This window comes from Panthera uncia, assembly GCF_023721935.1.
Source record: "Panthera uncia isolate 11264 chromosome E2 unlocalized genomic scaffold, Puncia_PCG_1.0 HiC_scaffold_19, whole genome shotgun sequence".
NCBI classification, from domain to species: Eukaryota; Metazoa; Chordata; class Mammalia; order Carnivora; family Felidae; genus Panthera; species Panthera uncia.
Genome location: NW_026057588.1, coordinates 19,526,356 through 19,541,955, shown reverse-complemented (window position 1 = coordinate 19,541,955; position 15,600 = coordinate 19,526,356). Strand labels below are relative to the sequence as shown.

The 15,600-nt window shown below is 43.5% G+C and overlaps 1 long non-coding RNA gene across 1 annotated transcript; it reads right to left on the bottom strand.

The window, feature by feature from the left end:
* Nucleotides 1–9,556: 9,556 nt before the first annotated feature.
* LOC125915155 (uncharacterized) lies at nucleotides 9,557–12,143 on the bottom strand. Its single transcript, XR_007455583.1, has 3 exons — nucleotides 11,799–12,143; nucleotides 10,911–11,139; nucleotides 9,557–10,410 (listed from the first exon to the last, which is right to left on the bottom strand). It is a non-coding gene; the product is annotated as an uncharacterized LOC125915155 (long non-coding RNA).
* Nucleotides 12,144–15,600: the final 3,457 nt, after the last annotated feature.

Sequence of the window (15,600 nt, the reverse complement as noted above, 5' to 3'; positions counted from 1 at the left end):
GATCGACATAGTGTTGACTTATGAAAAGACAAATAAATCCATGGAAATTAACTGAAAATTTAGGATTTGATCCCTAGCTACAGGAAGCTTGTATTCAACAAAAATAGAGAGTTTTATTCAGGTGGAAAAATGGACCATTTACTAAATAAAGCTGGCAACACTGGTTATCAATATGAAACGGAAATTTAAAAGAGTCTTATCCTAGAACCATAGGTAAAAAATGAATTTTAACTAGATGAAAGGATCCACTGAAACAAAGAAATCTTACCAAAAAATTAGAAGGCTGCTCATACAATCCAGGAGTTAATGTGGTCTTCCTAAGAAAGAGTACAAATGCATTCTTATCTATTTCTTGTATTCTTATTTATTATTATTCTTTTTTATTCTTATTTATTCTTATTCTTTAAAATAAAAAGATAAATTAAAAAACTATTATTTAATTTTTACTCAAAAAGTAAAAGGAGTTACATCTAACCACGTACAAATATAAAACTTTCATTTGGCAAAATGTAAGTCAACATGCAAAATACATAGCTAGAAAATAATATTTTTTAAATTTTTTTTAATGTTTATTTATTTCTGAGACAGAGAGAGACAGAGCGTGAGTAGGGGAGGGGCAGAGAGAGAGGGAGACACAGAATCCAAAGCAGGCTCCAGGCTCTGAGCTGTCAGCACAGAGCCCGACGTGGGGCTCGAACTCAAACTCACAAACCGTGAGATCGTGTCCTGAGCTGAAGTCGGTCGCTCAACCGACTGAGCCACCCAGGCATCCTGAAAACTATCCACCTATCAGCCTCGACGCACACTGGGAGCTCACTCTCTCCAGAAAAGCTAACTTCTTCCCCTGGAGCCGGAAGAAAGCCTTTCTCTTTCTGAACTCCTGGTTGCTTCCCTCTAAATACCGCACAGTCGGCCTTCACCTTGGGCAGAGGGCAGCAATGCCAAGATCTCATCTGCTCCTCAGGGGTGACCATCTCTGTACCCCTCTCATTCCAAACTGTGGCTTCTGACCTTGCCAGGCCACTACACTTCCCTAAGACACGGTTGACAATAGGACACAGAGCCATAGGGGCTGTTGCTCAGGCATCGGTATTTCAAAATGCCCCCAGGTGACTTTGATCCTCAAACCTAGGCATCTTCAGAAAATTACCAACATACTTTGAGACTGGAAACCCACCCTGCCCTCCTCTGACAACGTCCAACGAGGTTCTGCCATGGTCCTTCCGAGTTGCTTAATAAAGTAAGTTTCCTGTAGTTGAATTTGAGCCTCACGATAGCTCAAGTGATGCATTTTACTATGAACACGGTAAGTCACAGAAGTGTAATGGGTGCGATATTTTCAGGACACTGTGTGTGCAGAGAAACAACTTTCTTTATTTGTCCTTAACTCAACTTAATCCTACCTTGGACCTAAATTCTGAGTCAATGGTTAATTCATGTTCAAACTCAGCTCTCTCAGGGTTTCCCCTTTCTCTTCCTCCCTGGGCATCAGGTTAGAGGGAGACAGGCAGTTTCTTGGCTACGGTTGCCTGTGTGCATGGGCATTTGGTGAGCTGTACATGGCTTTGTTCTCTTCTTCGATAATGTTTCCATTCGCTCAAACGTCAGCAAAGATGGCTGTATCCCCCATGTGGAGGCTGGTGACATGTTCATGATGTTTCAGTACTTTGTGTCCTCTTCTCCCTCACCAGGATCGTGAAACCCCCACAGGTAGCCCAACTCACCCCTGTATGTCTTCTGTGCCTTTCTTGGGGCTCTGGAAAAGTACCTGCTTCCCACACCTCCAGGGAAGAGCAGGAAGTTTGGAGAGCTGCTCCATTGCAGTCAACTCATGCCAGGGTTTGGGCCACTCTGGGCTTCCTGCTTTACAGATCCTGCATGGGAAGTAAGGCCAAGGGATCCTCCGCTCTGAGGTCCCCCAATTTTCCCGGAGGTTCTGTCACCTGTTGAATCCAGAAGAAAGGAATGGCTGGCCCTGTCCCTTCCACACAGCTTGTACCCTCAGCCTGGGGAGAGCGCTCACCTCCTCCCCTTCGGAATGTGGGGGAGGAGGAATCGCCTCTGCCCTCTGAGATCCTTCCAGCCTGACCAAGAATCAAATTGAGATGCGACAGATTAATAGGAGAAAATCAAATTTAGCTTCAGGCACACGGGAAATCCTCACAGACGTGATAGTCAGATGACATGAGGCTTCTCTGAGCTCGAGAGAGAGGCGGGGTCTGGGGATGCAAAGAGGAGAAAAACCATTAGCGGGAAGAGGAGAGATGTTTGGAAAATCAAGGTTTCTCTATCCTGCATATAAGTTTCCTGGATAAATAAGGAACCCTGTTAAAACCCCTTTCCTGGTACAGGAAGGCAATTGAAGAGGAGGAGGAGAGCTTTTTCCTGAACCTGCTGAGTTCTAATTGCATTTAACTCAAAATAATTCTTATGCCGAAGTGGCCCATCTTGGAGCTGCCTGCCTTTGGTCCCTGCAGGACTGAGGGCTGGAGCCCAACAAATTCTCCTTTACATTTATTTTGAGGCCCAAACATTGGCCCTTGGAGTCTCCAAAGCTAAAAAACAACTGCCTGAGGCTGCCTCTGAATTCCTGTTCTGGATGTATGCGTATGGGTAGGGAGAGGCGAAGGGTCTGTGGGCAATGGGGGATGGGAGAGCTGATGCTTGGCGCTATCATCCCCTAACAGTGAGATTGTGCGAGTTTCCAAGGACCCAGGGTGAGCAGGTAGAAGAATTGGGACAAGAATTTAGGGCTCCTGACCAGGAGCTAGGAGTCTTTGAGCTGGGCCGCCTCTTCAGTAGCTTGTGCCTCTGTCTCCACCTTCCCTCTGGCGAGCCCTCCAGAGTAAGGCATTGCTGACTCTCTCTGTGCCATCAAAACATCTAGGGTAGAAAGGAGGCCTCTCATGCCCCAGGTTGGCATGCTAGGCGAGTCCAGGAGAAAGTGAGCTTCTCCAACCAAGCTTGCTCCTTCTGGGAGCTCAAGCACGCCGCTCAGGACAAGGGCCCCTGGGGGCTCACCACCTCCACCCTGCAGAAAGCCAGCTTGTGATCAGACACACCCCCCACCTTCCCATCCAGAAAGACTGACAGGCCTCACATACTGCATGCTGGCCAGGCGACAGTGAGTGACAGCCGGCTCTGCCAGGAGATCGACTCTGCACGGGGTGGTACTGACTTCTTGCTCTGCCACTCTTCTGCTCCACAGGGCCACCATCGACGGACAGAGTGCATTGTCCTGATCTTGCACATCACTGGGTAGAACTGCCAGGGTCTTAATTATTATCGCTAATGTTTGTGTGTACACAAGGGAGTGCTTTTTGCCTCAACTCACTCATCACAATACAGGTGGCACCAGTGAGGTGGCCCCTAAAAGGCTGGGATCCTGGACTTAGCAGTAACTTTGGGGGCCAGACTGTCAAAAGGCTGAAACTACTTTCTAGAATTTGAAAGTCCCTCAGAAGTATTCACCACACTTAAATTTTCCAGGTGGGAACTGTTCTTTTTTGTTGTTGTTGTATTTATTGTTTTTTTAGATTTTATTTTCCAAAACTTGGGGATGATGATGAGGATGATTTGTTGCTGTTGTTGTTGTTGCTGTGTTTCATTTTTAATGCATACGGTTGCCAGATGCTATTTTAAGCTCTTTACAGCGTTACCTTATTTGTTATAACTTTGTTTAATCCTCTGACAATGACAATTCTATAAGTTTTGTGCTGTTCTCATCTCATACTATTTATGTCATTTCCATTTCTTCAAGGAACTGAGACACAGAGATGATAAATGACTTGCCCAAGGTCATGGCATGCTATCTCCAAGTTTGCATACATGCAATTAAATGCAGCCAGATTGGCTGCAGAGTCTGCACTCTTGATCACTACCTTACGATGTCAGGAGAAGAACATTTATTAATTTAATTAATAAGCAACTGTACACAGGAATGGTCAGCTGTGTGCATGTTGGTCCACAGAGGAAAACAAGACACGTAAGGTCTCTGCCTTCGTGGAACCTCTATTCTGGCAAGGAAGATTGAAAATAAAAAAGTGAATAAAAAGAAACACGATAATTTCAAAGAGTGAGAAGTGTCTAAAAAGATGAAACAAGGTGGTGTGACGGTAACTTCAAGGGAATTCATTTAGATAGAGTGGTTAGGACAGATTTTGCTGAAGAGATGACAAGGAGACCGTCACATGAAAAGTCAAGGAAAGAGTATTCCAGAAAGAGGAACAGCAAATGAAAAGATCCTAAGTTGATAATGAACTTGGCAAGTATGATGACCAAGAACAGATAGATAAAAAATCAGTGGATGAATGGATGGATAAATGGAAGGATGGAAGAACGGATAGAAGAATGGATAGAAGGATGGATGGATGGATGGTTGGATAATAGACAGAATAGGACATGAACTTAGAGTCTCATAGAATCTTCATCCTCCTCTTTCTTCTCTTCATCATCTAAATATCATCACCATGCCATAAAATGAAAAGCAGAGGCAATTATCTAAATATCTATAGCCAAAAGAAACCATTTTCAATAAAGAAGGGTGTAACCATGACCTTACTTAATAATTGGCTGTATTTGGGCTGTGAATGTAGTTCTAATATTCACGTCTCCAAATCAATAGCCAAGGACCACCACAATCTCATAACCTGCACCGTCCATACCCTATAAGAATATTCACTTTCGGCAATTTATGCTAACAGGAAAGAACTCAGGATGGGAGACACAAGAACACAGTGAGTGAAGGGATCTGTGACCTCTGGGTTGAGGAAGATCCCGTACATGAGTACAGAGTACGGTGCTCTGGGAAAGATGATGAGGAATGTTTTGAACAAACGAATTACTGAATGAGTGGATTTGTTAGTGCTCCTAATTAAGAGATGTCTAAGAAGCAAAGGAAACAAATGTTTCCCTTGTGTTTCTCTTAGAGGTATTCCTGTACTCGTGTAGATTTCTCAAGGGTAGGTAAAAACCCTTAATGTGTGCATGAAGGCTCGTATCAGATTACCTTCTCAAAGCAAACCTGGCAAATTTTCTATTTCAAGGAGTCAATAAATTTCTCCCTCTACCCCACATTTGAAAATTAAACAATACACTTTTAAATTCCATGGGTCAAAGAGGAAGTCTTAAAGAGAAATTTACAATACATAAAATTGAATAAAAATTAAAATATAACATATCAAAATACATGGTATGCAGTTCAAGCAATGCTGAGAGAGAAATTTACTGCACTAAATTACTTTAGAAAAGAAATAAAGTCTCATGTCAAAGTTCCTACCTCAAGAAAACTGAAAAGGAAGAGTAAACACAAAGCAAAAAAAAAAAAAAAGGAAGAAATAACAAAGATCAGAGCAGACATCAATGAAATTAAAAACAGGAAACAAGAGAAAAAAACAATAAAATGATATGCTATTTCTTTTAAAAAATTTAATGATGGGGCGCCTGGGTGGCTCATTTGGTTGAGCATCCAACTTTGGTTCAGGTCATGATCTCAGGATTCGTGAGTTTGAGCCCCACCTCAGGCTCTGTGCTGACAGCTCAGAGCCTGGAGCCTGTTTCAGATTCTGTGTCTCCCTCTATGTCTCTCCTCAGTTTTCAGTCTCTCTTTCTCTCTCTCTCTCAAAAATAAATAAACATTAAAATATTTTTTTTAATTTAATGATAAACCTCTGTCAAGACTGACCAACATAAAATGTGAGAAAACACAAATCATCAATATCAGGAATGAAATGGGATAGTACAACAGGTCCTACACTCACTAAAAGAACAAGTGGAATACTGTGAACAAGTGTACACCCATAGATTTACAACTTAGGAGAAATGGACTGACAGATTCCTTAAAAACCACAAACTACCAAAACCAAGATGAAACCACCCAGTGGAAACCACCCAAGATAAACCAGCCAGTCCTCAAACTATTGAATAGATTGAATTTTTCACCATAAATCTCCTGAAAAAAGAAATGGTTGGTTTACTGGAAAGTTCTACCAAATATTTAAAGAAGAATTAACAGAAATTTTATGCAATCTTTCCCAGAAAATAGAAAAGGAGGAAATGCTTCTTTTTTTAATGTTTATTCATTTATTTTGAGAGAGAGAGAGCAGGAGAGGGGCAGAGAGAGAGGGAGAGAGAGAGAATCCCAAGCAGGCTCCACACTGTCCGTGCAGAGCCCAATGTGGGACCCGAGCCCACCAACTGTGCCCAAACCCAGGAACCGTGAGATCATGACCTGAGCTGAAACCAAGAGTCAGGTGTTTAACCAACTGAGCCACCCAGGCTCCCCAAGGAGGAAACACTTCTAAACTCATTTTATGAGCTTAGTACTACCTTCATACCAAAAACGCTCCAATACAGTACAAAATAAGACAGCAATGAACAAATCACTATCTCTTATGAATTTAGAAACAAAAATCTTAGACAAAATACTAGCAAATAACCCCAGCAGTATAAAAAAACAGAACTAGGTGACATGATCCACCTGGATTTCTTTTAGATACACTATGTGGGTTCAACGTACAAAAATCAATCAACATAATCTACCGTCTGAACACGCTAAAGAGAAGAATCACATGATCATATCAATTGACACAGACAGGCATTTGACAAGATCCAACACGCATCCGTGATGCAAATTCTCAGCCAAATGGGAGCAAGAGACTGTCCCCAGTCTCAAAATAGGCACTCACCTGCAGGTAAGTGAGCACCATGCCGATAGTGAAGGATGGACCACCTTCCATCTATGGCCGGAACATTGGAATACATACACTAATTTATCTTTTTGCTGCCTGTATACCTAGACAACTCATAATATTTCAGCTAAAAAAAAAATCTCTTGGGGCACCTGGGTGGCTCAGTTGGTTGAGCGTCCGACTTTGGCTCAGGTCGTGATCTCACAGTTTGTGGGTTCGAGCCCTGCCTGAGCTGACAGCTCGGAGCCTGGAGTCTGCTTCAGATCCTGTGTCTCCTCTCTCTCTCTGCCCTTCCTCCACTCATTCTCTGTCTCTCAAAAATGAATAAAAATGTAAAAAAAAAATTTTTTTAAAAAAGATGTGAGGAGGTGTGCCGTGTCTGTGCACTGGAAGACTAACCATAGCAAAGATGACAATGTCCCCCAAATTGATTTTTTTCCTTAAAAAAAAAAGGCACATATGCAACTAATCTTTGACAAAGCTGGAAAGAATATCCAATGTAATAAAAACAGTCTCTTCAGCAAGTGGTGCTGGGAAAACTGGACAGCGGCATGCAGAAAAATGAATCTGGACCACTCTCTTATACCATACACAAAAATGAACTCGAAATGGATGAAAGACCTAAACCTATGACAGGAAGCCATCAAAATCCTCAAAGAGAAAGCAGGCAAAAACCTCTTTGACCTTGGCCGCACCAACTTCTTACTTAACACGTCTTTGGAGGCAAGGGAAACAAAAGCAAAAATGAACTATTGGGACCTCATCAAAATAAAAACTTCTGCACAAGAAGGAAACAATCAGCAAAACTAAAAGGCAACTGACAGAATGGGAGAAGATATTTGCAAGTGACATATCAGATAAAGGGTTAGTATCCAAAATCTATAAAGAACTTATCAAACTCAACACCCAAAAAACAAGTAATCCAGTGAAGAAATGGGCAAAAGACATGAATAGACACTTCTCCAAAGAAGACATCCGGATGGCCAACCAACACATGAAAAAATGCTCCACGTCCGTCACTCATCATCAGGGAAATACAAATCAAAACCACAATGAGATACCACCTCATGCCTGTCAGAATGGCTAACATTAACATCTCAGGCAACAACAGATGTTGGCAAGGATGTGGAGAAAGAGGATCTCTTTTGCATTGCTGGTGGGAAGGTAAGCTGGTGTAGCCATTCTGGAAAACAGTATGGAGGTTCCTCAAAAAATTAAAAACAGAACTACCCTACGATCCAGCAATCACACTACTAGGTATTTACCCAAGGGATACAGGTGTGCTGTTTCGAAGGGACATGTGCACCCCCATGTTTATAGCAGCACTATCAACAATAGCCAAAGTATGAAAAGAGCCCAAATGTCCATCGATGGATGAATGGATAAAGAAGATGTGGTGTATATATACAATGGATATTACTCAGCAATCAAAAAGAATGAAATCTTCCCATTTGCAACTACCTGGATGGAACTGGAGGATGTTATGCTAAGCAAAATTAGTCAGTCACAGAAAGACAAATATCATACGACTTCACTTGTATGAGGACTTTAAGAGACAAAACAGATGAACATAAAGGAAGGGAAGCAAAAATAACATAAAAACAGGGAGGGGGACAAAACATAAGGGACTCTTAAATATGGAGAACAAACAAAGTTACTGGAGAGGTTGTGGGAGGGATGGGCTAAATGGGTGAGGGGCACTAAGGAATCTACTCCTGAAATCACTGTTTCACTAGATGCTAACTTGGATGTAAATTTAAAAAATTGATTAAAAAAATTTTTTTGATTAATCTTTTAAAAAAAGCACATATGAGCAAAGTATTTGAATGGACACTTCACCAAAGAAAACATATAAGTGGCATAAAAACATGGGAGAAATGTTCACTATTGTTAATCATCAGAGAAATGTAAATTAAAACCACAATGAGAAGGCACTGCACCCCTATTAAAATGGCTAACACAAAAGAAAAAAAAGCAATCAAATGCCAGCCAAATGGTGAAATCACTGGAACCCCCATAAATTGCTGCTTGGCGTATAAGATGGCATGGCCATCTTGGAAATAATTTAACATTTCTCCTAAATTCAAAGATGCATGTATTCCACAATCCAGCGATCCCATCCCTGGATATTTATGTGTTTGTAAAGCAACCTTTCTGTGAATGTTTATAGCAAACTTGCTTATAATTTCATAAAACTGGAAATAATACGGATGTCCATCAATTTGTGAATGGATAAGTTATACATCTGTACAACAGAATGCTCTTCATCGGTGAAAAAAGAATAAGCCGTCGACAGACAAGAAACGCGAGCTAGACATCCATACGTCTGAAACCGGCATAGTGTTGGATGTCGATCATAGCTCAATTAAAAACTAATTAATTAATTAATAATTTTCAAAGTAGCAAGTAAAAAAAAAAAGAAACAGCTGAATCTCAAACACACGACGATACGCATTTCCGGTGAAAAAAGCTGGAAACAAAAGACTGCCTTCTGCATGATTCATTCTGCGTAAAATTTTTAGAAAAGGTAAAATTATAGGAACAGAAAACCAAACAGTGGTTGCTGGTGTTTAAGGCTGGGAAGGGGAATGGCTTTCAAGAGACACAAGGGAACTTTTAGGGGGTGATGTAAATGTTCTGTATTACGACTAAGGAGGTAAATGTATACGTGACTGTATTCATCTACCAAAACTCATTAAAGTTGGCTCTTACATCTGATAAATTATAAATTTAATTCAATTTAAGGTAAATTACAGTTCACTAAAGCTGATCTATAATTTACAATTTACATAAAATGAAGACAAAGAACTTTTAGAAAATCTGTACACACCAACACCAAGTTGGGAACCGAGAAAATGGTGCACAAAATGGACAATTTGATAAGGGGTAAGCAGGGGAACGTTCTGGAGTCACACGGGCCTTCGTGGGCCAAAGCAAGCGTTCATCAGCATTGTGCGCCAGCCGGGGTTCCAGGGATCCGGATGCCTGAATCACTGGAGGGACTCTCAGAATCAGAATCTCCAGACTCCAGGCCCTAGACCGACTGTCGTTTGGGGACGTTCACCAGGCGATTCTACAGTCTGGTCCTGAACAGAATCAGCTCACATTGTGCAAGGACTCATGCATGGCACCCTTTAACCCAAATCCACTTAATGATCTGGTGCTAAAACTGCTGGATGAAACATTCAGTGCTTGGGAATTATATATGTATATTTAAAGTAGGCTTCACGCCCATTGCAGGGCACAATATGGAGCTTGAACTCATGACCCTGAGATCAGGGCCTGAGCTGAGATCAAGAATCGGATGCTTAACCAACTGAGCCATCCAGGCGCTCCACAGTGCTTGGGAATTTCACGTGCCATGGCGAGAGGGCTGCCCAGGGCGTCTGAGGACGTGGATGAAGATTGTTGGTGGGGCAGGGGGTCAGCCTACAGGAAGTCCATGGCACCCAGACTAACCATGATCCTCAGCGCACAGGTGCTCTTTGCTCAGAAAGGCTATCTCTGAACATGGAGGAGGTGTCAGAAAACATGTTTTCTTAGAGGGTGACTTACTGACATACCAGTTGTTGTGTTTCTCTTTTTTCCCTTGGTTGCAAATAGACGTTTCCAAAGCAGAAGCCCTGGATGTGTTCCTGACTCTTGCTAGCGGGGCTGCTGGTTATGAGCCATCTGCACGCTGTGCACATGTCCACCCAGCTCTCCCAACAGGGGGCTTTGCCTGATGGGAGAAGTTACATAAAACATTTGGAAGTTAGAACAGCGAACATTCTTTCAGACACAAATAACCGCTATTAGGACAGTCTTTCTCTGAAATAGCTCGATGTCCTCAAAAGTATTGTTACCACTGTAAAACCTGCATCCTTCCTTCGCCACTGCTCTTCCAGGCGATGCTAAAGAGTTCACAGAAAAGTTGTAAGCAGAAACTCAGTTTGTGACCATTTGCTAATAGCTGCTCTGTACTGGAACCGATCCTACCGGAAACAGTGGCTCCTCGGAACGTACATATGTTAGCCGTGCCTGTGGCAGTGATCTCAATCCTTCTTGCTTGTCGGAACCATCTGGAAGCCCTCACCAGAGAGGCGCAGATTTCATTGTTCTGACATGACACCAGGCACAACCATTTTTTTTTTAAGATACACATTTCCTTATATGCCTCCGGAACTGAGGACCACTGGCCTAGAGATACGAAACAAGGTGAAAAGTATTAAAGAAGCAAACTTTATCGAGCACTTATGATGTGTCAGGCACGACGGTTGAAGGTTGAGGGTTTTCCCACGGCGGAATCCTAAGACCTTATGTTCTCTGGCTGGGACTGCGAGCAGACAGAAGATGAAGCCCTTGTGAAAACCACGTGTGCACACACTTCTTTAGGAAGGAGCCGAACTCCTCTATTTGATTCAAGCAAGACCGCAGCTCTCAACGCAACCTGCAACAGCAGCGAGTAAATCTGCAAGCGACAGGGGAGGATCAGCGACAGGGAGAGACGTGAGCCCAGAGATTGTACATTAAAGAAATCTCTGCAATGCCAGGATATTGACAAAGGTACATGCTGATAGCCAAGGAGCATGTAAGGATTTTAATACCACATTTCCAGTTATGGCTAGAGAAGCGTAATTAGGTACTAAATTACAATGTTAATATTCATTTGAACAAATAAGTTCTTGTAGTAGTAGCATCAGGGCCCTGGGAGGGCAGCAGAGGAGTTGATTAAACGGGCAGAGAGTTTCTTTGAACAAGTTTCGTCCTGGGCTCTGCGAGGTCAGCTGCCAGCAAAGTCTTCAGAGGTCAAGACGTGGACCGTGAACGCTGGCCTTTCTTCTTTTGTAGCTCTACTCAAGGGATTCAGAAACAAGCAAGGAAATATACGAGGCATTACAATTCCGGCTGGTAACACAGGCTACAAAGGAGTGGGGAAAGGGACGCCCCCCCCCCCCCAGGAGAAGGGCGTGCTGAGCAGGGCCATCCAGAGCCAAGTACTGGGTTCCACTCAGAGCACAATTCTTCTAGCACAAATAGAAGGAGAGGGTCTTGCTGAGGTGTCCTATTACGGTTGACTTATCTATTTATACCTCCAGTTGATCCAAAAGAGTCTGAGGTGGGGCTTACCTGTCATCTGCAAGAAAATTAAAGTGGCTTCCTAAAAGGGGCAAACACAAATTGAAGTAATGAGAAGGGAGGCAGAGGGAGGGGGGTGAAGAGAGAAAGAGAAAGGAAACGCACGCACGCACGCCCGCCCGCCCGCAACTACACATTCTAGTGCCTTCTGAAGTCCAAATCTTAAAAAGGAGCACAGCTCCCCCTTTGCCCATCTCCCCAGGACTCTGTTGTCTTCCTACCCAATTTCTCTGGGCTTCACACAAAAGGTAAGATCCCAGATTGAGCCATCCTAATTAGCCGGGGCCCTCTCCAGTACGTAACAGAAGCAAATCTGTCACCAGCCGTGGAAAACAACCGTCCTCAGCTCCCCCAAACCCCAAAACGCATAAGCTCAGCATTTTAACTGGCTGGGGTAAGAGCCATTATTTTCATTAATGGAGCTCATTTTTATTTTATTGGGCTTTTTTACTATCAGATTAAAAGCATGTTTTTATTGTAGTTTTTTTTCTAATGCAATCTTGGATGAGGTGCTCAGAATGAATGGAATAGTTATTGTTTTAATTATTTTTTCATTTTGTGTTTTTATTTCGTTTGTTCCTTTTATTTACTACTCTTAAGTTTGCCGTAATAACGCGGACGCAGGGTGCTTGGAGGCCTCCAGTCAGCACCCTGCGGTGGTTTGCATCAGCTAAGGGCCAGGGAACAGGAAAAGCACCAGCACACGGATGCTTTCGGAACCCAGGGCCAGCACAGCCCCACAGCTCAACCGCACTGACACGCACAGCACATGGGCAGAGCCAAGGGCATGGGCCCCTCGGGGCCGAGAGGAGAAACGCAAGGTGTCATTCCAGGTCACTTCTGCTCCTGCTTCTGTGCTAAGGCACCCTGGCTCCCTAGGGGAACAAAGGGTGGGAAGGAGTCTCAAGATAGATAACCACGGGGCATGTTACCCGCTCCCAGCCTCGGACCGATGCCGAGGTCCACATGGGATCCTGCAACAACCCACAGGCTATTAACACGCAGAGACACTCAGCTGCACCCGGACCCTTCTTCCCTGCCCATGAATTGGGGGGGGAGGGGGGCGAGGAGGGAAGGAAACAATGCCTTTCCAGAAAGTCCAGATGTCTCTGCAACCTGGTAGGCTTGGACAGGGCAGGATTTCTAGATTCCTACTTAGCACTAGAAGTTGAGCGTGTGGGTTGTCTGTACAGGGACAGGCTGCAAAAGTGCTGGGCACGTAAATGCCGATGACTGCTGATGAAGGGCTCCTTTGGGCCACTTATATGCCAATACTCTTGATCTCTCTGGATCTGATTGAAGAAAGCATCCACCCTCTAGACAGAGGCCCAGGCCTGTGCTTGGGTTTGCCAAGGGCCCTCACTTGGCCTGTGGCCTCACACCTCCTTCCCTTTACTGATTCCCTTTGCCTGCCTGGCCCCCATTCCCAGGCTGGTCCCCACAGTATGCTCTAGGTCCTCAACCTGTCTGGCCTGTGAAGTTAAATTTAGCAAAGCTCCAAAGATCATGGTAGTGCCCCCCTCAAAGGGCTCCCCGTCACATTCACAATAAAATCCAAACTCCTTGGCAGACCCCACGAGGCCACTGCGATCTGCCCCGTCCTGTCCTCTGGGCTCATCTGCCCCATCTCTGCCCCCACTGACCTCACTCCAGCCACACCAGCCACCCCTGAAGGAGCCTGGGCCGCTCCCTACGTGGAGGTCCCCCCATACCTTTGTGTGACTCTATTCCTAGAGGGGATGGATTCCTGGAGAGGCCACCTGTTCACCCTCTACCTCCCCCCATGGCTCTCTGTGTCCTCACCTGCTTTCATTTTCACTCTGACACCTGTCACTGCTGACCTTACATCACTTACATTTTTGCTGACCTCACAAAAGGGATAAAAGTGAGAGAAACTGCTGCATCCCCAGGCCAGCACAACAGCCCTGGGGCAGGTGGTCAAGAAGGTTTTGGTGGAAGATGCTTCGGACTCTCTTTATACTGTTGTATCCCCAGCACAGAGAAAGTTGTGGGCATACAGTAGATAGTCAATAAATGCTTGTTGCCTAGGAGGAAATGCGTGAAAAAAAAAGTCAATGCCCAGAAGTGCCTGATGCATGACTGGTTTATTGCCATTTAAGTCCCAGTGGATGAATCAGGAATTTCCAGAGTCAAGGTGAACTCAAGACTCAGCTCTTTCCTTCCAGCCCTCCTGAAACCAACAGAATACTGCTGAGAGAGACCACTTTATTTTGTGTCTAAACAAAGGGAAGGTATATGATGCTTTAAAAATCCACAAATGTTCACTTTTTAATAAATGTTGAATCATTAACTTTATTTATTGTCTCCTTTGATTCATATAGGTCATTTCTCAAAACATGTTCTACGGATGGATAAAGGAGATATGATACACACACACACACACACACACACACGCACACAATGAAATATTACTCAGCCATAAAAATGAATGAAACCTTGCCATTTGCAACAACATGGATAGACCTGGAAGGCATAATGCTAAGTGAGAAAAGTCAGGTGGAGAATGACAAATGCCATATGATTTCACTTGTATGTGGAATCTAAAAACACAAAGCAAACAAACAAAGAAAATGCAGAGGTAGACCATAAAGACAGAAAACAACGCGGTGGTAGCCAGAGGGAAGGGAGAGGGGGATGGGCAAAATGGGTGAAGGGATTGAGAGATACAGGCTTCCGTTTCCGGAATGAATAAGTCACAGAGGTGAAAGGCACAGCATAGGGAAAGGTCAATGGTATCGTAATAGTGTTGCATGGTGACAGATCGTAGCTGTACTTGTGGTAAGCATAGACTTGTCCAAGCATTACGTTGTTACTAATATAACAGTGTGTATCAACTTATTTTTAAATAAAAAATAAATAAAATAAACAAATAAACAAAGGTCGATCCATAGTAAAAATAAGAAGAATCAGGTCTTATCTGAGGATATGCCATTCATTTTTCAACTACTTTTTAGAAACAGAAAAATAAAATATGAAAAAAATAACTGAACGAAAATATTGGGGTAGGAGGAATGAGACAGAAAAAATGGATACAAAACCTTTTGCTGTGACCTTTTTTATATCATTTTATCTTTGAACTATATCTATTACAATCATATAACTTCGAAGTGATATATATCATAATAATCAAAGATAATTTAAAGAAAGGGCTTAAAAGTGGTGATAACGACACAGAATCTGGAGCACAGTTGCACAAAATCCCAGCACTGAATTCTAGAAACAAATTCCATTTAACAAAAGATGCCGTTCCCTTAAGGGGAGTGAACACTGCATCTAAGGAACTATTTGTTCCTAAAGACAATTTGGAAGGAGCTCTCCTGCCTTGGAAAGAATTCCCAGATTTAAGTTATGTAAACAAAAGAAGTCCATTTATCATGACCCACACTCAGGTGCCAGGGCTCTGTGGCATTCTGAGCACGAGCCATGAAGTCGCCGGCTCTGTGGGTTGGAAAGCTGTCCTTCCGTGATGCACATGGGAATCCCATAGCAAATACAATTATATTTGCCTGAGAATTTTGGAACAAAATGGGGCCCGTCAGGCCAGGGGTTCTTGATTTAAGTTAGGCAGGCTTTAGTTGGTTACTTTTGCCATTTGGCACAACCTTAATTGTATAAAGTGCTACAGGCTGGGGCACCTGGGTGGCTCAGTCGGTTAACTGTCCAACATCTAACTTCGGCTCAGGTCATGATCTCACGGTTCTTGAGTTCAAGCCCTGCATTGACACGGCAGGGCTCCACACACTGAGTCCTGAGCACTGTCGGTGTGGAGCCC